Consider the following 7,623-nt stretch of genomic DNA (forward strand, 5'->3'; position numbering starts at 1 on the left):
TCAATGATGACTATCATCAATGTTATTTGTCGGACACAGAGATCCCAACTTTCCATACACTTACTATAGTTTGTTGATACCACTTTATGGACTTCAGGTCACCAAAGACAGATTCTTCTCATTACCGTTTCTGCAATCAGCCCCTGACATTTCTGTGACATTATTACTCTGGAGATCAATATTCTTCTCTGCCTCTATCGTGGCAAGTGTCCCTAGTCCTCCCTCCTTCCCCATCATAGTATATTGGCTCCCAGAACAGGAAGCTGTGTGTGATGGGAGGTTTAGATTGGGAAGTTTGAAGAGAGAATTAGAGTGGTTCCATTGGAAGCTCAGACAAGTCAAAGAATTCCAGAAGGAGCTCTGAACTGAAACTGCATTGCGTCTCTACAGAGTAACATCCCACCAATGGTGCTACACCAGCAGGCATTTAATTCTCCTCAGTCACATCAATGACAAAGCAATCCACCATAATAACATTTCTAGTTACCCTCTTGTCCAGTGACTCACAAGCCACTGAGGGCTCCTGTCCATTTATTCATAAGTTCTTTCATTCATTTCCGTCACATTCTCCTTATCCTTGTCTGTCCTCTTTGATATCAGAGGTGCTTTTATTTTTCTATGAGCCGCCACAGAGCCTCACTGCTCAACCTCATGGAAAGGACCCTACAATGCTATGTGTCAAGTGGCACCACAATCTGAGACCACTTCTGACACTGAATTACATCTAGTTTATTTGCATGACTCGTCTTGGTTTTCAAATCCTGATTGTTGCTGTGATTGTATTTCTGTTATTGCATTTCATTTGTGGCTTTCAGTCGACTGCACTTATCTAATAGCCCCCATATTATATGCTATGTGGTAGTAGAGCACAGACACCTGTCTAATGGTTTCCCTTTTCTAATCAAAGACAAGAAATCATCCACAACATCTCCACACTTGACAACTATAGGAGGGCTATGGTCTTCAAAGATCCCTCAAAGACGTGGTTATCATTTATTTATAAAGGAATGGATTCTTTGATGCCTTCTCAAAGCTGAGGAATGACTAAAGCATTTTTTTGCATTGTATGCATGTGCTTCTCCATATGCTTCACCATATGCAAGTGGCTTCTCTACATTATGGATTTTCTGATGATTTGTCGAGCTGACAATCGATCGGCAGAAGCTCTTCTTGCACTGTGTGCATTTGTTGGGTTTCCATCCAGTGAAGAGATTTTTATCAACTCTACCTTGAGAGCATTCCCCTCACCCCAGGTGAGTGTCCAAGACCACCCAGCAGGGGCTGTTACAGGAGTAGGGGTAAGGAAAAGCATATACCCATCAATGTGCATCAATAGAGTAAGTACAACCCCCTGCAGTGGGTGAGTATTTCTCTTACATCCGCATATGAGAGGTTTACTAATATCACATTATATTTAATTGATCGTCAACTGCTCACACCTCCCAGTAATCACGGGTGTGTGCATCAAAAGACATGTAACATTTATAACATCAATACACAATAGTTCAAATAGATGCCCCACACTTAGACAAAACGCTCAATAATGAACGCTCAATGAATGCTTCTCACACTCTCATGTAAAAAGTTTATCTTTTAATTATGAGAAATAAGTATTAAAGAAACATTGCTACCATTATGGTCACTATACACAACACACTCAAAATACAAAAAGCCACTAATGAAAAAGCTGAAATCATTGTCAGTGCCTCTAGCTCTAATCCAGACTAAGACTGATCGAACTTCTCCAAGATATCATAATAATCTCCTAAAACAACTAGCTGCCTCACCAGGTCTCACTAGGACACCGAACAAATCATGGTAGGCAAATGCTAGAGAACCACTTGCACTTTCAATACCTCTGCCACTGTGATATCAATGGTGGGCAAACCATCTCATACTCACTATCCATGAGAAGTAGGGAGATGAGGGCTTTGAGAAGACTGGATGACTGAAGTGGTTTAAACAATCCAAAGAGTGTCTCTGTCAATTAAGATTCACCATGGTGCTAGCATCAGCCAACTAGAACTGAGGTGGTGAGCTGTTTTGCCTTGAGTGGAAAAGTAAAAAACATTCCCAATACAGCTCAGTTAAAAGTAACAGTTCTTCTCAAAAGTCAATGGGCGGAGTCCTTTGCGGACCCAAATGCCTCAGAAAAGCCAAACATTATATTTAGTGGCTTTAAAATTAAGCAAGGAAAACAAGAGGGAATTGTCCCCTCCCATCTGGATAATGGCCTCAGTGCTTCTTCCTCTTCCAGGCTTCCTTCTACCTCCTCGTCTTCTTGCCAACTCCACTGCCCGGACTCCTGTCTGTGTTTGAAATCTGGTCTATTTATAATCAATGGGCAGACGTTCTCACCTCCCATCATTAGCATGCCTATCTGTCAGTAGCTTAAATTTGCCCAAACAAAAGGTATCAGTGAACAGTATCTTGTTTGCGTACTTTAAAGCAAGGTCAGCTTAGCTCATCCAACAAGCGTAGGCCGCTCGGCACCTTAAAGTTGTTCATGGAGTTCTGTTGTGTTTCAGTGGTTTTGTAGTTCTTTCATATTGCTATCTCAGACTTATTTATTATTTATCAGAACACTCACAGCTCGTCCCAGAAAGCCTGGAGAGCAGTGAAAGGGTTTGTTTACAATACAAAACGAGAGTGTCCTAGCAACAATGTCACTGGCGCTCATTCTAGATTCCGAAATGAAGACCCTCATGATGTGAGGGTATGCAATGTTTCTAAGACAGTCGGCCCTGCCATGTCATATTTACTAAATATGAATCTGCATTTGCATCAGTGCTGGACCTATGACTCCAATATGCTGCTTTAAGCATGGTAAAGCATGGCTAGACATGAAATTACGTTTTACCAATATGGATCCTGTGATGGCAGCTCAGAGTTGAGGAATTCAAACATTCTCTGCACTTGTGCATTCATAGGCTTCCCCCAGTATGCATCCTCTGATGCCTTCGTAGACCTGAGGGTCCACTGAAGCTTTTTTTACACTCTGTGCACTTATAGGCTTCTCTCCGGTATGAACCCTCTGATGGGATTTGAGGTGTGAGGATTGATGGAAGCTCTTTTTGCACTCTGTGCATTTGTAGGGCTTCCCTCCAGTATGTCTCCTCTGATGGTTCCTCAGCTTTGAGGAGTCACTGAAGCTCTTTTTGCACTCTGTGCATTTGTAAGGCTTCCCGCAGTATGCATCCTCTGATGCCTTCATAGACCTGAGGGTCCACTGAAGCTTTTTTTACACTCTGTGCACTTATAGGCTTCTCTCCGGTATGAACCCTCTGATGGGATTTGAGGTGTGAGGATTGATGGAAGCTCTTCTTGCATTCTGCGCACTGATAGGGCCTCTCTCCTGTATCTAGCCTCTGATGCATCCTCAGATATGTAGAGTTACTAAAGCTTTTGTGACACTCTGTGCACTTGTAGAGCCTCTCTGCAGTGTGAATGCCATAATGTTTCCTCAGAGTTGAGAAGAAACTGAAGCTTTTTTTGCACTCTGCACACTTATAGGGCTTTTCTCCAGTATGGCTCCTGCAATGGGATACTAGACGTGAGGATTGATGGAAGCTCTTATGGCACTCTGTGCATGTGTAGGGCTTCCCTCCAGTATGGATCCTCTGATGGCTTCTCAGATTTGAGGAGTGACTGAAGCTCTTCTTGCACTCTGTGCACTTGTAAGGTTTTTCGCCAGTATGACTCCTCTGATGGCTTCTCAGAGTTGAGGAGTAACCGAACTCCTTTTGCACTCTGTGCACTTGTAGGGGTTCCCCGCTGTATGTATCCCCTGATGCCTGATCAGAGCTGTAGAGTCACTAAAGATTTTCTTGCATTCTTTGCACTTGTAGGGCTTCACCCCAGTAGGAATCCTCTGATGGTTTCGTAGATCTGAGGGTCCAGTGAAGATTTTCGTTGCACTCTGTGCACTGATATGGCTTCTCCCCAGTTTGCACCCTCTGATGTAATATTAGTACTGACGATTGACGGAAGCACCTCTTGCATTTGTAGGGCTTCCTCCCAGTATGACTCCTCTGATGGCTTTTCAGATTTGCTGTGTTAATGAAGCTCTTTTTGCAATATGTGCACTTGTAGGGCTTCACCCCAGTATGACTCCTCTGATGGCTTCTCTGGGCAGAGGAGTAACGGAAGCTCTTCTGGCACTCTGTGAATGTGTAGGGCTTCCACCCTGTATGTATCCTCTGATGCATTCTCAGAGCTGAAGAGTTACTAAAGCTTTTCTTTCATGCTGTGCATTTATAGGGCTTCATCCCAGTGTGGATCCTCTGATGGGTTATCAGAGCGGAGGACTGCCTGAAGCTTTTCATACACTCTGTACTTGTGGGGCTTCTCCACACTATGGATCCTCTGATGGGCTATTAGGTGGGAAGACCTTTGAAAGCTTTTGCTGCACTCTGCACACGTATAGGACTTAACCCCAGTATGACTCCTCTGATGGACTCTCAGATTTGAAGAGCAACTGCAGCTCTTATTGCACTCTGTGCACTTGTGGGGCTTCACCCCAGTATGGGTCCTCTGATGGCTTTTCACTTGTAACGATTGAAGGAAGCTCTTCATACACTGTGTGCACTTGTAGGGCTTCCCACCAGTATGGATCTTCTGATGCCTGTATAGATTTGAGATATTAGTGAAGCTTTTCTCACACTCTGCACATTGATGGGGTTCTTCACTCATATGGGATCTCTTGTGTATGATCCGATGGGACCTTTTAGTGAACCACATTCGACACATACTGCAGGGAAATGCTTTCTCCTTTGCCTGGATCCTGATAGATGTGTCGGGCGTGTGACAATCCGGCGAGGCTTTCTCTACAGCTTGTTCATCTTCTGCAGAATTTCTTTTCTTCCTCTGTGCATCACATTTTCTAATCTTTATTCGCAGACTCTTGGTTTCAGTAATGTCTCTGCTCTCTGTTGAAAAAGCCAAAGGTTTGCGTATTATTTTATGTAATTTTCCAGCTGATGGACCTAAAAGTGTGGCACATTTACATTCAAACATATGTAGGACTTTAAATGAAACAATTATTATTGTGCATGGAGGAATAACTGTGTGTTTGCTTTGGCATTTTGTTCCCAATAGGCACATCACTACCCACTTCTTACAGGCTTTGCCTTTCTTAATTTCTCTCCCTTTCCAATGTTTTCTCCCCATTACAGACATGTTTACACTCTGTGTTACTGCTGCACTTTTACATTCATCAGATTTTTTCTTAGGTTCTCAAATGTGTATTTGAAGTGTTTGCTTTCAATACGTCCAAGAACCTGATACTATAGAATAAGATCTCCTGGGTCTACAACCGTACAGGAAAACAAATATAAAAATAAATGTTTTGTGTAATTTACATAATAATTACAAACATATAATTAGGAAGACAATAGGTTTAGGTTGGGACATGTGACGTGCAGCATCATATGCCCCATTAAGGCATCAGATGCTGGCATGGTAACCAGACGGCAAAATATAACCCCATATCTGCAGCTTCTGCCATCATCTGCAACATGCACCCTTAAATGCTCTAGTAATGCACCATATCAATCTTCCAATACATACATGATTATATGTGTATACAAGCAGGAAATCCTTGATCAAGATGTAAACCACAAGAGTACCCTTCCTTGGGAGGTTTACCGTTTCATGGAGCTCAATGACTCTCCCAGTATCACCCAAGCACTGAACGGTTCAACTGCTGAATTCCTGTGCAATCGGACACAGCTGCTGTGTATCCCTTCTCTTCTCTTTAAGGCAATCAACCCACACAAAGGGTGCCTATGTAAATACATAACATGGCTCTGGGGCAGGTAACATGTGTTTTTCTCAGCTCTGCTCAATACTCTGCTTTTACGCAGCCTGTAGCCATTCTTACCTGCTTTATTATCCTACTGACTCTCAATCTCTTGCTCTTCTCTCTGTCCCTAACCCTCCATGTGGCCGCCTCGCTTTCACTACTTGCCCCTGGGCATTGGAATTATCTCCCTCTGCCCATCCCTGCTTTCCCTTCTTTTCATAGCTAGAGTTCAATTAAAAAAACACCTTCTGTCTCTCTCCCACTCTTATTTTCTCATCTTTCCCCTTTTAATCATTTTCATAATTATTTTTTACCGTTGTAATTTATCTGTTGTCAAATGCTTTGATGAAAGCACTCAACATATCGAATACAACACAAATCCAAAATAAAAACCACTGGAAGGGTGCCTTTGCCACTGAATAACATGTCTATGTAGCAGGAGCGTGTGTTTTGCTACTTTCACTGACTGTGTAGCCCGTTCTTACCTGCGTCGCTGTGGAGAAGTGTAAAATAATTGAAACGTTATATCTTTCCTGCTACCCTTTAATATGGTCAATGATCCAGAGAAAGTTGTGATTTCAAGAGACATTATTATGAGGCCTCAGCGGACTCTGGCAGGCAGGCCATGGCAGTGGTTATCGGGCCTCAGCGATTAGGGCTGCTGGCATGATGAATAGGCTGAATGTGCCAGGTGGGCCCTGGAAGTCGTAATCGGGCCTCAGCGATTAGGGCTGCTGGCATGATGAACAGGCTGACTGTGCCAGGCAGGCCATGGCAGTGGTAATTGGGCCTCAGTGATTAGGGCTGCTGGCATGATGAACAGGCTGACTGTGCCAGGCGGGCCATGGCAGTGGTAATCGGGCCTCAGCGATTAAAGCTGCTGGCATGATGAACAGGCTGACTGTGCCAGGCAGGCCATGGCAGTGGTAATCGGGCCTCAGCGATTAGGGCTGCTGGCATGATTAACAGGCTGACTGTGCCAGGCGGGCCATGGCTATGGTAATCGGGCCTCAGCGATTAGGGCTGCTGGCATGATGAACAGGCTGACTGTGCCAGGTGGGCCCTGGAAGTGATTATCGGGCCTCAGCGATTAGGGCTGCAGGCATGATGAACAGGCTGACTGTGCCAGGTGGGCCATGGCAGAGGTAATCGGGCCTCAGCGTTTAGGGCTGCTGGCATGATGAACAGGCAGACTGTGCCAGGAGGGCCCTGGCAGTGGTAATCGGGCCTCAGTGATTAGGGCTGCTGGCTTGATGAACAGGCTGACTGTGCCAGGCGGGCCATGGCAGTGGTAATCGGGCCTCAGCGATTAGGGCTGCTGGCATGATGAACATGCTGACTGTGCCTGGCGGGCCATGGCAGTGGTAATCGGGCCTCAGCGATTAGGGCTGCTGGCATGATGAACAGGCTGACTGTGCCAGGCGGGCCCTGGAAGTGGTTATCGGGCCTCAGCGATTAGGGCTGCTGGCATGATGAACAGGCTGACTGTGCCAGGCGGGCCCTGGCAGTGGTTATCGGACATCAGCGATTAGGGCTGCTGGCATGATGAACAGGCTGACTGTGCCAGGTGGGCCATGGAAGTGGTAATCGGGCCTCAGCGATTAGAGCTGCTGGTATGATGAACATGCAGACTTTGCCAGGTGGGCTCTGGAAGTGGTAATCGGGCTTCAGCGATTAGGGCTGCTAGCATGATGAACAGGCTGTCTGTGCCAGGTGGGCCCTGGAAGTGGTAATCGGACCTCAGCGATTAGGGCTGGTGGTATGATGAACATGCAGACTTTGCCAAGTGGGCCATGGCAGTGGTTATTGGGCCTCAGCGA

The 7,623-nt window shown here is 45.3% G+C and overlaps 1 pseudogene; it reads right to left on the reverse strand.

Moving 5' to 3' along the window:
* Positions 1-2,924: 2,924 nt before the first annotated feature.
* On the reverse strand, positions 2,925-5,016 carry LOC138580268 (zinc finger protein 271-like; annotated as a pseudogene).
* Positions 5,017-7,623: the final 2,607 nt, after the last annotated feature.

This window comes from Ambystoma mexicanum, chromosome 1p, assembly GCF_040938575.1.
Source record: "Ambystoma mexicanum isolate Mex_15411 chromosome 1p, UKY_AmexF1_1, whole genome shotgun sequence".
Classification (NCBI taxonomy): domain Eukaryota; kingdom Metazoa; phylum Chordata; class Amphibia; order Caudata; family Ambystomatidae; genus Ambystoma; species Ambystoma mexicanum.